Genomic DNA, 23,525 nt, shown 5'->3' on the forward strand with positions numbered 1-23,525 from the left:
AGAAAAGAGGGGGCGGAGAGAGCAGTATACACTCGATATACACTCTGGATACACAGAATATATAGGGACAAAATTCATTTTGAAGAGAGTAAAAAATATAGAAACAAATTTTCTGAAATATTGAGAGTGGAAGAACACCATAGAGAGTTCAAATCTAGAAATAAAAAATAAAGAGAGATTTCCGCACTATTTGTCTTCTCCATTTTTACTAGTTTTCTCCGTGTTGCTGGGATTTCTGGACTGAGGTGTTGAAGCTACTGTGTTGGGCTTTCTGCTGCTGTATGTTGCTGTGTTACATACTACTCTCCTACTTCTTTTCTTCTTGTACTGCCATTTCCAGGTACACATTTGTACACTCTTGGCTTGAAGCGAAAAAAATGAAATATTAATCAGGCTTTGTTTCTGTTGAATTCCTCCTGTTTAGATTTGTGTTTGAATATTAATTTTCCTCTCTTTGTATAAAAATGTAGTTGATTGATTAATGAGTAATAAGGTTACATATGTATAACTTCTTCATATAATAATGTTAGTTTAAATTAATCGAAAAATAGTTAATCTGTTTTGATATTATGGTGTGTCAATCTCATGTTCTAGTATTATTGAATAAAAGAATATAGAATGAAAGCAGTTTTTCTTTGAACAAACTCGATCGCAATTTTCCATTCGCATTAACCGTAAACTAATAACTAATAAGTTACATCTTTTCAGCATGTAATTAATTGAGGTATTTTCTTTTGTTTTAGAGACAAACTTAATAGAAAAAATGTAGTCACTGTAGGTTTATCCTTAAAAATAAAAATGAGATGTGCCTCGCCGAAAAATACAAAAATCACGGGGCCCTCAGTAAATATTTGCTTTAAAATTGCTTAGACTTCGGGATGGACCGTTTAGCAAAATTCCACGGCCTTCCTAAAATAATGATACGCTAGTCACTTTAGGCGCGTATTTAATAAAGTTATCTCTTTAAACTCGGGTGCACATTGATGTGACCCAAATCCAAATCTCAACGGAGTCGAGATATGTCAATAACCACGGGTGCATTGATGTAACGTGGTTCGAGATATGTTTTCACGACGTTGCAATTCTCGTAAAATAATAATTATGAAATTGGTAAAAGATAAAATTTGCACATAAGTTCACATTTGTATAAAATCAGATAATCAAGCCGAATATGACAGTTGAGCGACCGTGCTAGAACCACGGAACTCGGGAATGCCTAACACCTTCTCCCGGGGTAACAGAATTCCTTATCCAGATTTCTGGTACGCAGACCGTAATATAGAGTCATTCTTTTCCTCGATTCGGGATTAAATTGGTGACTTGGGACACCCTAAATCTCCCAAGTGACGACTCTGGAATAAATAAATAAATCCCGTTTCGATTGTCCTTTAATTGGAAAAACTCCCTTGTACCCTCGCGGGTGCGGAAAAAGGAGGTGCGACAATACAAAGTCATGAACTCTAGCAAAATACATTGAATGGTCTCAAGATCGAAATACAATATTTTTCAAATGACAAGCTGACAGTACGATGTAAGGAAATGACTCCAAGGGATTGCGACGACCAAGCAACTCTACCTTGAATCCTCGCGATCAACAAGCTAACTATGTTCGAGTCTGATATCTCCAACACATGGTTCTACACAAAAATGTGTAGAAGTATAGTATGAGTACACCATGATTGGTACCCAGTAAGTATCAAGACTAACCTCAGTGGAGTAGTGACGTGGTACAAGTCAAGAGACCCCCTAGACAAAATAACTTGTACAATATAGAAGTATAAAGTTAATAATGGAAAGCATGAATCAGTAAATAGTAACAAGTATCAACATGTGATATAAACAGTAAGGAAATAGGAACACCGTGAAAGTACCGTTGAAACCAAATAAGAAACACAATGACAACCAATAAATCAAGCCGTTCTAACACAAGTTTCGCAACAAAATTACCCGAGGTACCTCATCTCATAGTCACAAGTCATGGGTCTCAACCCACCATCATATACTCACGGCACCTCCTGCCCACATCTCAAATCACAATCACACGGACAACTCACGTGCCAATATCTCAATCCGGCTGGCATGATCACAGGCTCACAATCACAAACCACTTTTCATGGTCATAGGCTCAATATCAACATGAAAACAAATAATGAAAGAGAACAAGGGCATGATCAATAAAAGTCAAGTTTAATACTCTTGAGATAGTTTAAGTGGTATGCTACAGTGTATGCTTGTGCGAGAGTACTACTGTAGCCCAAGTCAACAAGTAATATCAAAGACACCGAATAGCTCATCGAAGCAACTCATCAAGTCACGTAAGGTGTATGTCATACGCAAGGAAAAGCACACCATCACACGAAAATCACCAACACAATGTCCCCAAGCCATCACACATCATCCCTGACATTGCCACCATTATCTCTCTGATAGCCACCCATCTCACTCTGCCCTGACAATATCATTAGCCACCACCATTATCTCTCCGATAGCCACCCGTCTCAGCTGCCCTGACAATATCATTAGACACCCTTTTCTCTTTGATAGCCACCCGTATTACTCTACCCTGACAATATCATTAGCCACCCTTATCCCTCCGATAGCTACCCCTATCACTCCGCCTTGACAATATCATTAGCCATCCTTATCTCTCTAATAGCCACCCATATCACTCTGTATAATAGCCACCCTTATCTCTCCACCCAGACAATAACACAATAGCCACCCTTATCACTCCGTACATTTAACAATAGTGATATGCCACCCTTATGCCTTGCATAACAACAACAGTGAAATGCCACCCTTATACTCCACATAACAACAACCAAACCACACAACAATTCACAAATGCTAACATCACATCAATACAACATATCAACTCATAACACAAGTGCCCATAGGCCACAAGCTTTCCAAAGATCCAACAATATCAATATTTTCACAACAAATAGCCCACGGCTCAAACACAATGTGTATAGAATTTCAATAACAACAATTGAACGGGAAAGTAACTCAACCAGGAACAACACCCCATTTAAACATAATTTCAATTAAATAGATTAATGACTTTATATAACCTCAATTTCAATTAATTATTTAAGGGTAAACTTGGTAGTGAATGTATTTTCCATGAAATGATAATCTTCGGCTCCTAGTGTATGAATTAGGCTAAAAATTAAAGAGATGATACGTACTAGTACTACATCTAAATGCATGAGAATAACCTGACAACAAAAGGAATATCATGTACAATAATTTCTACTAAGGGTAACTCAACAATAAAAGAAATCACATAATGATAAAAGTGATTACAACTTCAAATAAAGCATATATGAGCAAAATCGACAAGTAAAGAATGTGACATGTAACGACAACTTCAAATAAAATGTGTGATAGTAGACATGATGAATAAAAGATACAACATGTGCTAACGATTTCAAATAAATACATGAAAGAAGCCTAAGAGTCCAAACCTATCAATTTCCACATATAAGACGAGTACACACTCGTCACCTCACGTACACAATGTTCACATAACGCAAATAACACAAAATGACTCAAATCCTAAGGGGTAGTTTCTCCCACACAAAGTTAGGAAAGATACTTACCTCAAAGAAGCTAAATAGATACTCTAAAATGACCTTCTCATATGAAACAACCTCCGGACAGCTAAAATCTAGCCAAAATAACTTAATATCATAAATAAAAATCATAGAAAACAATTCCGGATAATAAATCTTCGATCTTTAGTGAAAATCAAAAAGTCACCCAAAAAAGTTAGCCTTAGGCCCGCACCTCAAAGCCCAGCAAAATTCACAAAATATGAACACTCATTCCGATACGAGTCCAACCATACCAAAATTATCCCATTCCGACATCAATTTGTCCTTCAAATCATCATTTTATATTTTTGAAAGTTTATACAAAAATTCTTATTTTCTCTCATTCAAAGAACCAATTTAATGTTAAAAACAAATATGGAATCATGAAATATAATCAATTCCGGATAAAGAACACTTACCCCAATCCAAACCGTGAAGAAACCCCCCAAAATCGCCCAAAACTGAGGTCTAATGGCCAAACCGTCGAGATATAATGATGCTGCCTGGGGATTATGCATTTTCGGACCAAAAATGCGCATTTGCACTCTCACATCTACGAGCCAAATCCCGAATATGCGGTTTCCACTAACTAGACCAGTACCGCACCTGCAAATACACCATCGCATATGCGACGCCTCAAAAGCATAAAAAACTCTGCATAAGCGGACGACCATCTGGAGCCTCTATTTCGCATCTGCAATAATTTTTCCAGATATGTGATATCGCACCTACGATTCCTCGCTCACAGAAGCGGAACACCTGAACATGTCCCAACGTCGCATAAGCGACCTGTAACGACCCGACCGGTCATTTTGAGCCCTAGCGCGTCGTTCAGCGGTTTGGGGCCATGAGTAGCTTCACTTCAGGAATTATGACTTGTACACGTGGTCGGAATTGAAATTCAGCAAGTTCGGAGTTAATTTAGAAGGAAAATTCTCATTTTGGAAGCTTTGAGTTGGAAGAATTGGCTAAGGTTGGATTTTTGAGTAAACGACCTCAGAATCGGGATTTGAAGGTTCCAATAGGTTCATATAATAATTTCAGACTTGGGCATATGTTCAGATAGGGTTTTGGATGACCCAGGAGCATTTCGGCGTCTATTATGGAAAGTTGGCATTTTGGTAGAATTTCATAAACTTGGGTTGAAGTGCATTTCGATGTTATCGATGTTCGTTTGGGATTCTGAGTCTGGGTATAGCTTAGTCTGGTGATTCTGGTATTAGGAGCGCGTCCGGATATGGATTTGGAGGTCTGTAGGTCATTTGGCGAAAGTTAAAAATTTGAAGTTTTTTTGAGAAGTTTGACCGGGAGTGGACTTTTCGATATTATGGTCGGATTCTAATTTCGGAAGTTGGAGTAGGCCCGTAATGTCGTATAATGACCTGGCCGATAATTTTAAGAATTTACGCCCCGATCCCCTATTAACTATTTTCTCGTGTTTGTTTCTGCTATTGTGAGTTGCCAGGAGGAATTATTTGGAGTTTCAGAGAGTTTTGGGACACTTAGTCCCTAAATGAGGGCTTAAGTTTTGGAAATTTGACCATAGTCAGGATAGTGTAAAGATGGCCTCGGAATGGAATTCCAATGGTTCCGTTAGATCCATTGGGTGATTTCTGGTTTAGGAGTGTGTTCGGAATGTGTTTTGGAGGTCTGTAGCTAATTTAGGCTTGAAATGCCGAAAGTTGAATTTTTGAAGTTTCCAGTTTGATAGTGAGATTTTGATCTGAGGGTCGGAATGGAATTTCGGAAGTTGGAGTAGCTCCGTAGTGTTGAATGTGATGTGTGTGCAAAATTTCAGGTTATTCGGACGAGGTTAGATAGACTTTTTGATCGAAAGCGTGTTTTGAGAGTTTTGAAGTTCTTAGCCTTGAATCCGATGCTAATTGGCTGATTCGATATTGTCTGAGGTGTTTGGAAGATTGGTATAAGTTTGGATAGTAGTATATGATTTTTTTTTGCTTTGGGTTGAGGTCCCGGGGGCCTCAGGATGATTTCGGGTGGTTAACGAGAAGTTGAAAAGTTGGAGTTTGCACCTGAAGTCTTTGGGCTGCTGTCGTAACCACATCTACGGTTGAGAGGCCGCAGATGCGACTCCCGCAAGTGTAGAGTTAAGCCGCAGAAGCAGCCAAGGGAGAATAGAGCAGGGACCGCAGAAGCGGATGGATTAACGCACTTGCGGGACCGCAGATGCGACATCCAAGTCGCAGGTGCGGAGATGGAACTTTTACCTGAGAACCACAGAAGCGGTATCGCAAATGCGGGATTTCTGGGCAGAAAATAAGAATTTTGAGGGTTTAGTTTTAAAAGTTGGGAAATTCAATTTGGAGCTCGGGAGAGGGCGATTTTGGGAGGAATTTGAAGAGGAAATCAGTGGGTAACAATTCCTTAACCCCTTCTAGTTGTATTCCATTAATCTATTGTTAGCTTTGTCATTTAATTTCGGACCGAAGATGAAAATTGGGGAAAAATTGGAAGAAAGTTCTTAGACCTAGAATTCGAATTTTGATTGGGAAATTGACCTTGGATTTGGATAATTTTTGTATGTATGAACTCGTAAAAGTATAAGGATTTTGAAAATATAAATTTTACCCGATTTTGCGACGTGGAACCGAGGGCCATTTTGGTCATTTTACCTAATTTCGCGTATTAGCTTAGAATCTCCTTGTAGAATCAGTTACTTGAAGTGTTATTTACATTATGAAATTGAATTGACTAGATTTGGGTCATTTGGAGTCGAGTACTCGTGGTAAGAGCGTGGTTTCAGATTGATTTGAGCTGGTTCGAGGTAAGTGGCTTGCCTAACCTTGTGTGGGGGACTTTCCCTTTAGGATTTGGTATTGTGATAAGTGAAATGCCTTGTACGTGAGGTGACGAGTGCGTACTTGTGCTAATTGTTGAAAATCGTATTTTTACCAAAGTAGCTTTAATTATATTTTTCCTTTCCTGCTTATACTACTTGGAATTTCAGCCTGCCGCTAGCTTAGAAAGCATGTCTAATTAACTTAATTGCTCTATTTGCTTAAACTGCCTTATTTGTATTACATGAAGCATCATAGGTTAGAATTACCTATTTTACCTTGGTGTGAAGTTGAGTTTAATTGAGTATTCTTTGTGTTATTACTGTCCCACACCCCACTTATGGGATTATACTGGGTTGTTGTTGTTGTTTGTTTGTGTTATTACTGTGTGTTTTACTTTGATACTATGGGACGGCATCCCGGGAGATCCTCTATTCGTATTTATGACTTGAGCTGAAGTGTGAGATACCGGGAGATCTCCGACACGTATATTGAGGGTACCAAGAGATCCTCGGGATACCAAGAGATCCCTTGCATACATTGAGGATACTAAGAGATCCTCGGGATACCAAGAGATCCCTGGCATATATTGAGGGTACTAAGAGATCCTCGTGATACTGAGAGATCCCTGGTTATTATCCTTGTGAAGAGTGGTATTTCGTTGTGCTTCTTTTTGTCTCTGTTTCAGTTATTGTATTCCTTATTATCCTGTATTAAATCCTTACTGTTAGCTTTCAACTGTACTGCTTAACTATTTCTGTTATACCTCATATTTTATTTAATCTCAGTAGGGCCCTGACCTTCCTCGTCACTACCCGACCGAGGTTAGGCTTGGCACTTACTGAGTACCACTGTGGTGTACTCATGCCCTTTCTTTGCATGTTTTTCATGTGCAGATGCAGGTAACTCCACTCAGACTTATTACGCTTGAGACGAGGCATTTGTAGAGACTCCGAGGTATATCTGTCGCGTCCGTAGACTGAAGAGTCCCTCTCTACTCTCCTTTTTAAGTATTAGTCCTTCTGTATTTTTCTTTCCTTTGTTAGATATTTTGGAGTTAGATACTTGTATACATTCAAAGGCTTCTGATCATGAGATTCCAGGTTTTGGGAAAATGTATTAGTTTTTTGAGAGTTAATATTGTGTATGCCGAGCAGCACTTTTAAATGCTGTATTATTTCACTATTTCGGTTTTTAATTGTTTCTTCCGCAAATTGGTTTATTTTCCACATTGTTAGGCTTACCTAGTCGTAGAGACTAGGTGCCGTCATGATGGTTCATGGAGGGCGAACCGGGGTTGTGACAAGTTGGTATTGGAGCTCTAGGTTCATAGGAGTCATGAATCACAAGCCGGTTTATTAGAGTTCCGTGGATCGGTACGGAGACGTCTGTACTTATCTGCGAGAGGCTATGTAACTGTTAGGAAAATTCCACTTCATTTTATTTCCTTGTTGTGCAAGATTTTGACATCAAAATTCTGAACTTCTGTCTTCTATTCTCTCACAGATGGTGAGGACACGTGCTGCCAGAGATGATCAGCCACCCGCACCCCCTACTGCAGCCGTTAGAGGCCAGGACCGGGGTAGAGGCCGAGAACATGCATGTGGTTCAGCCAGAACACCAGCGCGAGTTGCCACCGAGGTACCACCAGTAGTTCCAGCCGGAGTCCAGGCACCTGATACGCCTACTGCTACTACTACTTCAGTACTTCAGGAGACTCTGGCGTAGTTTATGAGCATGTACACCACTTTGGCTTAGGCAGGGTTGCCTCCCCTTGCTGTAGCTACATCCCAGGCCAGGGGAGGAGCACAAACTCCCGCTGCCCGCACTCCTGAGCAGCAAGTGCATGCGGATCAGGTTCCAGAGATTATTCCTATACTGCTTGCAACCCCAGGTCAGCCCGAGGATAGGGAAGCGGTTTCAAAGGATGAGCAGCAGAGACTTGAGAGGTTCAAGAAGTATGATCCTCCTGTATTCAGTGGGTTAGCTTCAGATGATGCCCTGGGATTTCTGGAGGAGTGTCACTGTATCACTATGGGTATATCAGGATCGAATGGGGTTTCTTTCACTGCCTTCCAGCTTCGAGGAGCCGCCTATGAGTGGCGGCGCACCTATGAGTTAGACAGTCCGGATGAGGCAACTTCACTGACTTGGACTTGGTTTTCAGGTATGTTCCTATAGGAGTTTGTTCCTCAAAGCCTCAGTGACACATGCCACGCAGAGTTTGAGCATTTGCGCCAGGGTGCTATGACTGTCTCGGATTATGCTATCCATTACACTAGTTTGGCTAGACATGCACCAGCCTTGGTTTCTACTGTTCGCGAGAGGGTTCGCCGGTTTATTGAGGGGCTTATTCCCAACATCAGGTCTAGCATGGATCGTGAGTTGGAGATGAATATTTCTTATCAGCAGGTGGTGAGCATTGCTAGGAGGATTGAGGGTATGCATGCTAGGAAGAGAGAGGAGAGGGAGGCCAAGAGGTCTCGAGAGTCGGGCCATTATTCTGGTGCTCGTGCCCCAGTTGAAGGTCGTCATGGTAGGGGTTATATGAGTCGCCCTATTCATTCAGCCCTTCCAGCATCCAGTGGTATTCCAGCTCCTCCTAGGCCTCATGAGCCTTATTATGCACCTCTAGTATCTTGTGCGCCTCCTGCGCGGGGTGCTTTCAGAGGTCAGTCCAACAGACCTAGCTCGAGCCAGTCACAGCTGCCACGTCCTCCTAGAGCTTGTTTTTAGTGTGGTGACAAACACCATATGGTGAGGGATTGCCCTAGACTTGGGAGGAGTACGCCTCCAGAGACTTCTCAGCCATAATGTACCCCGCAGAGTTCTCAGGCTATGGTTACAGCTCCAGTTGCTATCCCACCTGCTCAGCCAGTTAGAGGCAGAAGTCGGGGAGGCAGAGGTTGCCCTAGAGGTGGAGGCCAAACCCGATACTATGCCCTTCCTGCCCGTACCAAAGCTGTTGCCTCCGATTCAGTCATCAAAGGTATTGTACTGGTTTGTCACAGAGATGCATCAGTTCTATTTGATCCAGGCTCCACTTATTCTTATGTGTCTTCATATTTTGCTCCGCATTTGGGTGTACTTCGGGATTCTTTGAGTTCCCCTATTTATGTTTCTACTCCCGTGGGAGATTATCTTGTTGTGGATCGCGTTTATCAGTCTTGTTTGGTTACTCTTAGTGGTTTTGAGACCAGAGCCGATTTATTATTGCTCAGGATGGTAGATTTTCATATTATCTTTGGAATGGACTGGTTGTCGCCCCATTACGCTATTCTTGATTGTCACGACAAAACCGTGACGCTGGCTATGCCAGGTGTACCGCATGTTGAGTGAAGGGGTTCTTTAGATCACACTTCCAGTAGAGTTATTTCTTTCCTTAAAGCTCAATAAATGGTTGAGAAGGGTATGACGCGTATCTAGCTTATGTGAGAGATGTCAGTATTGATACCCCTATAGTTGATTCAGTCCCAATAGTATGGGATTTTCCTGATATGTTCCCAGCTGATCTTCCGGGCATGCCATCTGATAGAGATATTGATTTTGGCATTGATTTGTTGCCGGGCACTCAGCCCATTTTTATTCCTCCGTATCGTATGTCCCCTCATGAGTTGAAAAAGTTGAAGGATCAGTTACAGAAATTGCTTGATAAGAGTTTTATTCGGCCTAGTGTATCGCCTTGGGGTGCTCCTTTCTGGTTTGTGAAGAAAAAGGATGGTTCTATGCGTATGTGTATTGATTATCGCAGTTGAACAAGGTTACAGTGAAGAACCGTTATTCTTTATCTCGTATTGATGATCTGTTTGTCCAGTTACAGGGTGCACGAGTGTTTTCTAAGATTGACTTGCGTTCAGGGTACCAACAGTTGAAGATTCCAGAGCCAGATATCCTGAAGACTGCTTTCAGGACTCAGTATGGTCATTACGAGTTCCTTGTTATGTCATTTAGGATGACCAATGCCCCAACAACCTTTATACATTTGATGCACAGTGTGTTCCGTCCATATCTTGACTCGTTCGTCCTTATCTTTATTGATTATATTCTGGTGTATTCCCGGAGTCGGGAAGATCATGAGCAGCACCTGAGGACAGTGCTTTAGACCTTGAGAGAAAGAAGTTATATGCTAAGTTCTTGAAATGTGAGTTTTGGTTGGATTCCGTGGTATTCTTAGGCCACGTGGTATCAAGTGAGAGTATTCAGGTGGATCTAAGGAATGTAGAGGCAATGGAGAGTTGGCCCAGACCATCCTCAGCTACAGAGATTTGCAGTTTCCTTGGCTTGGTGGGTTACTACCGTCGTTTTGTTGAGGGGTTTTCATCAATTGCAGCCCCTATGACCAGGCTGACCTAGAAGGGTGCTCCGTTCAAGTGAACGGAAGAGTGGGAGGCGAGCTTTCAGAAGCTCAAGACAACTTTGACTACAACCCCAATTTTGATATTGCCTACAGGTTCGTGGTCTTATATTGTATGTTGTGATGCCTCGAGGATTGGCCTTGGAGCGGTTTTGATGTAGGACGGTAGGGTGATTGCCTATGCGTCCAGACATTTGAAAGTACACGAGATGAATTATCCTATCCACGACCTTGAGTTAGCTACCATTATTCAAGCCCTGAAGATCTGGCATCATTATTTGTACGGTGTTCATTGTAAGATTTATACTGATCATCGGAGCTTGCAGCACCTGTTCAAGCAAAAGGATCTAAATTTGCACCAGAGGAGGTGGTTAGAGTTGCTGAAGGACTATGATATCACTATTTTGTATCACCCGAGCAAGGCCAATGTGGTAGCCGATGCCTTGAGTTGCCGGGTAGAGAGTTTGGGGAGTTTGGCTTTTTTACCAGCAGTAGAGAGGCCTATGGCGATGGATGTTTAGTCCTTAGCCAGCCAGTTTGTGAGATTGGATCTTTCGGAGCCCAGTCGGGTTCTAGCTTGCGTGGTTTCTCGGTCTTCCTTATTTGATCGTATCAGGGAGCGTCAGTATGATGACCCTCATTTGCTTGTCCTCAAGGACAAGGTCCAGCATGGTGATTCCAGAGATGTGACTATTGGTGATGACGGGGTATTGAGGATGCAGGGTAGGATTTGTGTGCCTAATGTTGATGGGCTTCGGGAGTTGATTCTAGAGGAGGCCCATAGTTCGCAATATTCCATTCATCCGAGTGCCGCGAAGATGTACCAGGATTTGAGGCAGCACTATTGGTGGAGGCGGATGAAGAAAGATATAATGGGGTTTGTAGCTCGGTGCCTCAATTGTCAGAAAGTGAAGTATGACCACTAGAGACCGGGTGGGTTGCTTTAGCAGATAGAAATTCCGGAGTGGAAATGGGAGCGGATCACTATGGACTTTGTAGTTTGGCTCCCACGAACTTTGAGGAAGTTCGATGCCATTTGGGTGATTGTGGATCGGCTGACCAAGTCGGCACACTTCATTCCTGTATGTACTACTTATTGTTCTGAGCGATTGGCGGAGATTTATATCCGAGAGATTGTTCGTCTGCATAGTATTCCAATTTCTATCATTTCAGATAGAGGTACTTAGTTCACATCACGGTTCTGGAGGGCCGTTCAGCATGAGTTGGGTACTCCGGTGGAGTTGAGAATAGCATTTCACCCTCAGATGGATGGACAGTCCGAGCAAACTATTCAGATTCTTGAGGATATGCTCTGTGCATGTGTGATTGAGTTTGGAGGGTCTTGGAATCAGTTCTTGCCACTGGCGGAGTTTGCTTACAACAACAGCTATCAGACCAGCATTCAAATAGCACTGTATGGGGCTTTATATAGTAGGTGTTGTAGATCCCCGGTGGGTTGGTTTGAGCCGGGTGAGGCCCGATTATTGGGCACAAACTTGGTTCAGGATGCTTTGAGAAGATTAAGGTGATTCAGGATATACTCCGTACAGCCCAGTCCTGATAGAAGAGTTATGCAGACCAGAAGGTTCATGATGTTTCCTATATGGTTAGAGAGCGGGTTCTGCTTCAGGTTTTTGCCTATGAAGGGCATTATGAGATTTGGGAAGAAAGGGAAGTTGAGTCCGAGGTTTATTAGCCCTTTTGAGATATTGAGATGTGTTGAGGAGGTTGCTTATGAGCTTGCCTTACCTCCCAGCTTGGCAGGAGTTCATCCGGTATTTCATGTTTCGATGCTCCGGAGGTATCAAGGTGATCCATCGCATGTGTTGGATTTCAGTTCAGTCCAGTTGGACAAAGATCTATTTTTTGTTGAGGAGCTAGTGACGATATTGGACAGGCAGGTTCGAAAGCTGAGGTCAAAGGACATTGCATCAATAAAGGTTCATTGGCGGGGTAAGCTAGTCGAGGAGGTAACCTGGGAGACCGAGTAGGATATGCGCAGCCGTTACCCTCATCTTTTCACTGCTTTAGGTATGTCTCTATGCTCGTTCGAGGATGAACGAATGTTTAAGTGTGGGAGGATGTAACGACTTGGCCGGTCGTTTTAAGAATTTATGCCCCGATTCCCTATTAACTACTTTTCCCGTGTTTGTTTCTGCTATTGTGAGTTGTGGGTAGGAATTATTTGGAGTTTCGGAGAGTTTTGGGACACTTAGTCCCTAAATGAGAGCATAAGTTTTGGAAATTTGACTGTAGTCGGGACAGTGTGAAGACGGCCTCAGAATAGAATTCCGATGGTTCCGTTAGCTCCGTTGGGTGATTTTGGGTTTAGGAGCATGCTCAGATTGTGTTTAGGAGGTATGTAGCTAATTTTGGCTTGAAATGCCGAAAGTTAAATTTTTTAAGTTTCCGGTTCGATAGTGAGATTTTGATCCAATGGTCGAAATGGAATTCCAAAAGTTGGAGTAGCTTCGTAGTGTTGAATGTGACGTGTGTGCAAAATTTCAGGTCATTCGGACGAGGTTTGATAGACTTTTTGATCGAAAGAGTATCTTGAGAGTTTTGAAGTTCTTAGGTTTGAATCTGATGCTAATTGGTTGATTCGATGTTGTCTGAGGTTTTTGGAAGATTGGTATAAGTTTGGACAGTGGTATATGACTTGTTTGTGCTTTGGGTTGAGGTCCCGGGGGCCTGGGGATGATTTCAGGTGGTTAACGGGAATTTGGAAAGTTGGAGTTTGCAGCTGAAGTCTTTGGGTTGTTGTCATAACTGCATCTGCGGTTGAGAGGCCGCAGATGCGACTCCCGCAGATGCGGAGTTAAGTTGCAGAAGCGGCCAAAGGAGAAGTAGAGCAGGGACCGCAGAAGCGGATGGATTAACGCACCTACGGGACCGCAGATGCGGCATCCGGGTGGACCGCAGATGCAGATGCGACATCCGGGTTGCAGGTGTGGAGATGGAACTGTTAAGTGAGAACCACAGAAGCGGTATCGCAAATGCGATGGGTGGACCGCAGATGCAGGATTTCCGGGCAGAAAATAGGAATTTCGAGGGTTTAGTTTCAAAAGTTGGAAAATTCGATTTGGAGCTCGGGAGAGGGCGATTTTAGGAGGAATTTGAAGAGGAAATAAGTGGGTAACAATTCCTTAACCCTTTTTAGTCATATTCTATTAATCTATTATTAGCATTGTCATTTAATTTCGGATTGGAGATGAAAATTGGGGAAAAATTGGAAGAAAGTTCTTAGACCTCGAATTCGAATTTTGATTGGGAAATTGACGTTAGATTTCGATAATTTTGGTATGCATGAACTCGTGAGAGTATAAGGATTATGAAACTATAAATTTTGCCCAATTCCGAGACGTGGGACCGAGGGACATTTTGGTCATTTGACCTAATTTTGTGTATTAGCTTAGAATCTCCTTGTAGAATCAGTTACTTGAAGTGTTATTTACATTATGAAATTAAATTGACTAGATTTGGGCCATTTGGATTCGAGTACTCACGGCAAGAGCATTATTTCGGATTGATTTGAGCTAGTTTGAGGTAAGTGGCTTGCCTAACCTTGTGTGGGGGACTTTCCCCTTAGGATTTGGTATTGTGATAAGTGAAATGCCTTGTACATGAGGTGACGAGTAAATACTTATGCTAATTGTTGAAAATCTTGTTTTTACCAAAGTAGCTTTAATTGTATTTTTCCTTTCCTGCTTATACTACTTAGAATTTAAGCCTGCCGTTAGCTTAGAAAAGCTTGTCTAATTGACTTAATTGCTTTATTTGCTTAAACTGCCTTATTTGTATTATGCGAAGCATGCTAGGTTAGAATAACCTGTTTTACCTTGGTGTGGAGTTGAGTTTAATTAAGTATTCTTTGTGTTATTACTGTGTAATTTACTTTGGGACTACGGGACGACATTCAAGGAGATCCCTTGTTTGTATTTATGACTTGAGCTGAAGCGTGGGATACCGGGAGATACCCGACACCTATATTGAGGGTACCAAGAGATCCTCGAGATACCAAGAGATCCCTTGCATATATTGAGGATACTAAGAGATCCTCGGGATACCAAGATATCCCTGGTATATATTGCGGGTACTAAGAGATCCTCGGGATACTGAGAGATCCCTGATTATTATCCTTGTGAAGAGTGGTATTTCCTTGTGCTTGTTTTTGTCTCTGTTTCAGTTATTATATTCCTTATTATCCTGTATTAAATCCTTACTGTTAGCTTTCAACTGTACTACTTATCTATTTCTATTATACCTTATATTTTATTTAATCTCAGTATGGCCCTGACCTTCCTCATCACTACCCGACCGAGGTTAGGCTTGGCACTTATTGAGTACCGTTCTGGTGTACTCATACCCTTTCTTTGCATGTTTTTCATGTACAGATCCAGGTACCTCCACTCAGACTTATCACGCTTGAGACGAGGCTTTTGTAGAGACTCTGAGGTATATCTGTCGCATCCGCAGACTAAAGAGTCCCTCTCTACTCTCCCTTTTAAGTATTAGCCCTTTTGTATTTTTCTTTCCTTTGTTAGATATTCTGGAGTTAGATTGTAAAGCCCCAGAAAATTTTGCTAAGTAATTTACGATTTCGTGGTGCCAAGGTAGGCTAATTATGTTATTTTGTGTGCAAGTGAGGATTCATGATATAATGGATATGTTAATAAGTTTATAAGTCATATTATAAGTGATTTGGGGTCTAAGGAGAGGCCTAACTCTAAGCCAAGTTTGAAAATTTCATAATGGACTAAAATTGTGAATGAGTACGCACAAGACCTCACTTTGGAAAATCATATCTCCAGTTATATAAGGTTTAGTGTGGTGAAAAAGTTATCAAATTAAAGCTCTTTGAGTCTAGTTTCCAACGCATCAAACCGTTTGTCATTTGGAGGTGTAGATAGAAAGCTATGACCATTTTATCGGACCTATGTCAGATGCATATCCGCAGCGCGACCACGGGAAAATTGATAGTTTCTGCCTCCGAGCGCGGCCAGACCACGATAAGAGCGCGACCACCGCATCCCGGGCGCCGTTTGATCGCATTCGCGCACCTAGAAGCCCTATAAATACCCCAAGACCGGGTATGGAGAGTCTCTAAGTCATTGTTTTTGAGCTAGGGCTTGCTCTATCAAGCGGAATCCGTCCCATACTTCTCTCCTATGATCCAAGGTCATGTTTTTGGAGTACTTTGAGTTGATTACTACTCCTAAACACTTATATTAACAAGGATTGATCTTGAAAATCCATAGATTCCCATTCAAATCCCTAAATTGATCAAGAACACTACAAGAGAGGATTCTCAAGATTCTTACTACAAGAGGTATGTCTATCATCTCTAACTACTCTATGGTGATTATTTATGTATGATATATACGTTAGAACTCATGGGATGGTGATTGGAAGCCATAGGTGCCTAACCTAGGTTGTGTTAGTGTTGTAGAGATTGTGAGATGGGTTATTGAGGTATGATTCTTGGGTGTAATAGTATTATGTATACATGCATGCACAAATTAGGTTTGTGGGAAGATTGTTGAACATAAATAAGTAAAGATTGGGTTGGGGAATGAAGGAAATCTTGTAAAAGAGATTTGAAATCAAGATGCTCAACTAGTATTTGATAAAATGCTCAAATGAGCTGAAACCATGAATACCTTCCTAATTTGTGTTCAATTTTTTTATGTCTCAAAGTAGATTGGGATTGCTAGAATTTCCGGAACGTCGTAGTAACTTAAGGAAAGCTTAAACGAGGTATGTATGACAAAAACCTCCTCTTCTTAGAAATTGAGCTCCCATGGTGTCCCTGCATATGCTGTAAGTCCGGAATTTGAATTATGTAGTATTTGTTATTTCAAAGGATTTGGTGTTGCAAGAATATATGTGAAAGGTGTGTCTCAATGTGTTCATTGTGCTACTCTTGGTAATTGGGGATATGTGAAGAATGTGAACTATATGCTAAATTGCCTAGATTTTAAGTCAAGTTAAATTATGATTATTATGTCGAATCATGAGAATTCCTCTCTATGATTATAACTTGAATTGCTCTTGTATGTTCCCATTATCTTAAATTGCAAGTTTGATATTGAAAATGAAAGTGATGTGGAATGAGAGTTATGAAATATGGCCTAGTGCCAAGTATGATATGATAATTGTGGCCCCAAGTGACGATGAACTAATACATGTGAAACCAAATATTGAAGTGAGATGGATAACGGAAAAGGGTAACGTCTTGTAAGACGGCTTAGCCGATCGGGCCGTGATCGGACACCATGTTATACACACATGGTGGTAATGCAATGATAATTGAAACTGGAAAGTGAGACTAAAATAAGGGTAACGTCTTTGTAAGACGGCTTAGCCGATCGGTCCATGATCGGATGCCATGTTATACACACATGGTGGTAATGCAATGATAATTGAAACTGGAAAGTGAGACTAAAATGAGGGTAAGGTCTTGTAATACGGCTAGCCGATCGGGCCGTGATCGGACTCCGCTCAAGAAAGCGGTGGTATTGTGAATGATGATGAACAATATTAAAAGCCCCAAACTAAAGCTATGGAAATTATGTGAAAGTTATGTGATTCCTTTTATTTGATGAAGTAGTGATTGTTTAAAGCTTTTGTTGAATCCTTATGATTTCTTTGTCCTTGTATGGTTGTTCTTTCTAATGAGATGGTGTTTAGTTATACATATTAGTGCTATTCGATGGCACTAACGTCCCTTTTGTCGGGGGCGCTATGTCTTTAAATAGATGTAGGTGTTTCTATAGCAGGCAGAGTTGGTTGCAGCTAGTGCCGCATCATCCTTTCAGCTGACTTGGTAAGCCACACTTCGTTTCGGGGTCCTGTTTCATCTGTTTATCATGTACTTTGTATTTGAGGTATCGCCGGAGCCTTGTTGCCGGCATTTCCATATTACTCTTCAGTTGTATTTAGAGGCTCCGTAGACATGTTATGGGTAGTGTCGGGTATTGGAATTAAAGTAGAAATATTGATGTTTGGCAATGATGTATAAAACTTGTAATATCTTCAAAATTGTGAACGAAGTTGTTAATGGAAATGAAATGGACTTGTTAATGACATGTTTATAGAATTTGATTAATGGTGTACATTTCCTCTTTTTTTCAAAGACGAATTTGGTTAGTATGAAATCTAACAGGCTTGCTCAGTCGGGTTTACTCGGTTAACCGCCGGTCGAGCTCCTCGAATTTTGGGGCATGACAAACTTGGTATCAGAGCCTATGGATTTAAAGTGTCCTAGGATGTCTCGAAACCGTGTCTAGTAGAGTCCTTCTTATCGGTGTGTTCTCGACCACATCTATAAGTTGGAGGCTACATGGGCATTTAGAAATATTACACTTCTTCAACATTCCAGATCGTGCGATAAAGCTTGACTATAAGATTGTCTTCTAACTCGTGCGTTGAGATTAGAGATAAGTTTAAACACTCTTTCATCTATTTCAAGTAATGTTGTCATATGGCATGACCAAGGGGCAAAGGCCTGAATATTAAGGGGATGGCACATGTGTCATATTGAACGAATGGTACGAATATATGAGATACGTACATAGTACCAGAAGCATACTTTATTCGAGAAAAGTGTTAAAAATGATTACCACCTCCAAAGAAATATTGAATTGATAAGTGATATGTAAGCTTGAATAGCACATGTAGGTAGTGTGAGAAGTATGTAAATGATCCTAAGGTGTAAAAGAAAATTTGTTGTATAAGTATGTGATATATGTAAGGCATGACTAGGAGAGCAATGAAAAACAAGTAGGTCTCTTACGGGAGACAAGAAGTTATGAAAGGAAAGTCAATTGAACCCATGATTAGAAGACCGATGTACAATGAATTTTATAAAAATGCAGAAGTATACGAAGTGATATTACACTCCTAAAGGATATTGATATGAGGAATTGGAATCCCAAGCTCGTGTGGCTGAATAAGAGAATTTTTTTTATGAGGTTAATACCATGGTGACTTAAATATCCCTAATAGTCGAACATATATATCAGGAATAGAGACATGAGGCATATGTCCCTGAAGTGCTAAATTTAAGACTTGTATCGAAATCCAGGACATTCACCCCAAGTGGGGGAGGAAGGGCCATAGTGAGGCCACTTAAATATAATGAAACAAGAGTAAGACCATGTAGCTATGATATTTGAATATTTTGTTTAAGACATGCGTAGTCTAGAAAAGTGATAATGTATAACGTGATTATCTGAAAGGATATGCTAATGATAAACCACTAGTACCCCAAAATAGGGGTGGAAGGTTAAGGAAGGTAAATTTTTCATACAGGGAAATGTGAATGATAGGGTCAACGATCCTAGAAACTAAGAGTATATTTATAAAAGGATTTTATACTTGTTAGAGGGTCAGGAACAATGGAACCTAAGGAAGTACTATAGCTCAAATGTGGAAGGTTGCAAGTTTTTAGAATGGGTTAATCATAGACTTGCGATTTAACCAAAGTACCAAGGTGTTAAGAAAGGCGGGACGAGTGGGAGAAATAAATGTGATGCTATAATAACCGAAGAGGGTATTTGGGCTTGATGGAGAGCCTCTAAAGGATCTTACAAGCAAAGAAGTGCTAAGTGATACGAGAATGAACACACTTTCCCACAAATATCCTAACGAGAGTTAAGAGGTGAGCAAGATGAAATAACTAAGCGAAAAGACCACGTAACATATTGAAGAGTGCATGGCTATTCACCGGCTAGGAAGAATGAGGTAGGAAGAAATGGGGAGAAAATCTATAAATTGAGATGGTCATGGTTATCATAAAATATCTTGTATCAGAATGGTGGACTCACTTAGAGCATAAGTGTTAATAAAAGTTATAAAGGACTAACCGTAATGCAACCGACTTGGGTGACACTGAATATCAACTAAAGGATCTAGAGATAGTTCATGTCTACATATAATTGAAAGTGAGACTACGGGTGGTGAATGTATGGTATGATAAACTCATTAAACCAAGCACAATGATATTACAAGTTCACGGGAGGTAGACAAGTGTGTGGCAAAATAAGTCTATCAATTATGCACTATGAGCAAAATAGAATGGGAATGAATGTTCTAGTTTAAAAGAAAAGATGATACCAACATATTGCTCCGGCAAGTGGCTCTTTCTGAATTGAATATGTATGAAGGGGTTGGTATGTGTTTTGGGAAGTGTTTAACAGTAAAGAGAGATCATGAGAATGTTCACAAGGGAAGTGGAGTGGTTTCTTAAATTCTATAAGTCACATAAGGAGGAAAAGGTTGTCTAGGAAAGGTCTAAGCACAATGTTACATTACATTTGATGCAATGTTGTACATGTTGATGATGTGAAGATATGTGCGAAGGATAGAAGATATGATTTCTTTGAAATAAAAGGACCTATAAGAAAACTCATCCAGTAATGTCTTTTGTTGAGGATTTGGAAGAGCAAGTTGCAAGTATTCACAGAAGATTGTAACCATATCAAGGAAATTATTGAAGAACTCAATTACTATGAGGTCATATGTAAGGGAAATGTGATATAGATGGTCCACTATTGATGCAACATAGCAAGGTGATCGTTTATGCTTCAAGGCTACCCAAGAATCATGAAAGGAACTATTCGACACATGACTTAAAACTTGCGGCGGTAGTTTTTGTATAAAGATTTTGTGACATTATGTGTATGGGGTCCATGTGGATGTATTTATGAACCACAAGAGCCTTCAATATATATTTTTTAAAACAAAAGGAGTTGAATCTGTGACAGAGAGGATGACTCGAGTTACTCAAGGACTATGATATCGATATTCTCTATCACCCGGGAAAGGCCAATATTGTGGCGGATGCTCTTAGCCGGAAATCTATGGGAAGTTTGGCTCACTTGGGGGCATATCAAAGGTCGTTGGCCAGGGAGGTTCACCAATTGTCTAGTTTGGGAGTTCGTCTTGCAGACTCTAATGAAGGAGGAGTAATTGTACAGAATAGAGTTGAATCATCACTTGTGGAAGAAGTGAAAGAGAAGCAATACAATGATCCATTTTTGGTACATATGAAGGAGGGAATTCATAAACATAAGATCATAGATTTTTATTTTGGCATTGATGATGGTACCCTACGGTGCCAAGGGCGCCTATGTGTTCCAAATATTGATAGTCTTCGGGAAAGGATTTTGGCAGAAGCTCACACTTCCAGGTATTCCGTACACCTGGGTTCTACAAAAATGTATCATGATCTTAAAGAAGTTTATTGGTGGAATAACATTAAAAGGGATGTGGCAGACTTTGTGGAAAAATGTCCGAACTGTCAGCAAGTGAAAGCTGAACATCAAAGGCCTGGAGGATTGTTACAAAGCATAGAAATTCCAATATGGAAAAGGGAAATGATCAATATGGATTTTGTGGTAGGATTATCGTGCATTACGCGCAAGTTCGACTCAATTTGGGTAATTGTGGATCGATTCACGAAATTAGCGCACTTCTTGCCAGTCAAATCTACTGACACAGCAGAACAATATGCTCAACTATATATCAAAGAAATAGTCAGGTTGCTTGGCATTACAGTCTCAATCATTTCAGATCGAGGGGCTAAATTCATGGCAAACTTTTGGAAGAAATTTCAGCTAGGTTTGGATACTCAAGTAAATCTTAGTACAACCCTTCATCCACAAGCTGATGGGCAGGCAGAGCGGACCATTCAGACGCGTAAGAATATGTTGTGTTCTTGTGTTCTTGATTTCAAAGGTAGTTGGGATGATCATTTACCCCTCATAGAGTTTGCTTGCCACACCAGCTTCCATGCTAGTATTCAGATGTCACCATTTGAAACATTATATGGTAGGAGATGTAGATCTCCCATTGGGTGGATTCGAGGTTGGAGAAGCTGAATTGATAGGGCCAGACCATGTGCTTCAGGCTATGGAAAAGGTTAAGGTTATTAAGGAGCGGTTGAAAACTGCTCAGAGTCGCCAAAAGTTGTATTCGGACGTTCGCCGCAGAGACTTGGAGTTCAAAGAAGATGATTGGGTATTTTTGAAGGTTTCCCCTATAAAGGGTATCATGCGGTTTGGAAAGAAGGGAAAATTAAGTCTGAGGTATGTCGGGCCGTACAAAATCATTCAGATGTTTGGTTAGGTGGCATACAATCTTGAGTTGCCACCCGAGATGTCATTGGTACACCCAGTCTTCCATGTGTCTATGTTGAAGAAGGTAGTGGGAGATCTGTCCACTATTGTGCCAATTGAGGCTATTAAGGTTAATGAAGAATTATCGTACGAAGAAATTCCAGTTGCCATCCTTGATAGTCAAGTCTGAAAGTTGAGAAATAAAGAGATTGCCTCCGTGAAAGTGTTATGGCAAAACCGGCAAAGTGAGGAAGCCACTTGGGAAGCCGAGGAAGAAATGAAGAAGAATTACCCTCACTTGTTTGGATAGCTATGTAATTAAGTAATTGTGTCCTATAAAGATATTGAAAGCATACCTTCTATGAATTATGTATCACATGGTTAGTTGATGATGATAGTGTTTCTTTTCTAGAAATGCATTGCTTATGGGGCCACGGTTGGCATCATTTTATATTACGTTGCATCTTTGGATTATGTATATGTTGATAGGATGCGTTTCTGGGATTCTCTGACAGGTGGATAGGCCTAGTTACAAGGGAAACTCTGCCGAAATTTCTGAAAAATTTGGGAGTTAGTCAAAATTTGGGATTAAAGATGTGTGAGAAAGGAGATAAGTTATACTAAGTATTTGCGGATTGACTCCAATTATAATTCGAGGACAAATGATCCTAAGCGGTGGAGAATGTAAAGCCCCAAAAAATTTTGCTAAGTAATTTAAGATTTCGTGGTGCCAAGGTAGGCTAATTATTTTATTTTGTGTGCAAGTGAGAATTCATGATATAATGGATATCAATTGGATATGTTAATAAGCGTATAAGTCATATTATAAGTGATTTGGGGTCAAAGGAGAGGCCTAAGTCTATGCCAAGTTGGAAAATTTCATAATGGACTAAAGTTGTGAATGAGTATGCACAAGACCTCACTTTGAACAATCCTATCTCTAGTTATATAAGGTTTTGTGTAATTCACAACCTATCAAATTAAATCGCTTTGAGTCTAATTTCCAACGCATCAAACCATTTGTCATTTGGAGGTGTATACCGAAAGTTATGACCATTTTACCGGACCTGTGTCTGATGCGCGTCCGCAGGAAAACTGAGGCGCGACCGCGGGAAAATTGATAGTTTCTGCCTCCGAGCGTGGCCACCACGTCCCGGGCGCGTTTTGACCGCGGTCGCGCGCCTAGAAACCCTATAAATACCCCAAGACCGGGTATGGAGAGTCTATAAGTCATTTTTTTAGCTAGGGCTTGCTCTATCAAGCAGAATCCGTCCCATACTTCCCTCCTATGATCCAAGGTAATGTTTTTGGAGTATTTTGAGTTGATTACTACTCCTAAACACTTATATTAACAAGGATTGATCTTGAAAATTCATAGATTCCCATTCAAATCCCTAAATTGATCAAGAACACTACAAGTGGGATTCTCAAGATTCTTACTACAAGAGGTATGTCTATCATCTCTAACTACTCTATGGTGATTATTTATGTATGATATATACGTTAGAACTCATGGGATGGTGATTGGAAGCCATAGGTGCCTAACCTAGGTTGTGTTGGTGTTGTAGAGATTGTGAGATGGGTTATTGAGGTATGGTTCTTGGGTGTAATAGTATTATGTATACATGCATGCACAAATTAGGTTTTTGGGAAG

Source organism: Nicotiana tabacum, chromosome 1, assembly GCF_000715075.1.
Source record: "Nicotiana tabacum cultivar K326 chromosome 1, ASM71507v2, whole genome shotgun sequence".
Taxonomy (NCBI): domain Eukaryota; kingdom Viridiplantae; phylum Streptophyta; class Magnoliopsida; order Solanales; family Solanaceae; genus Nicotiana; species Nicotiana tabacum.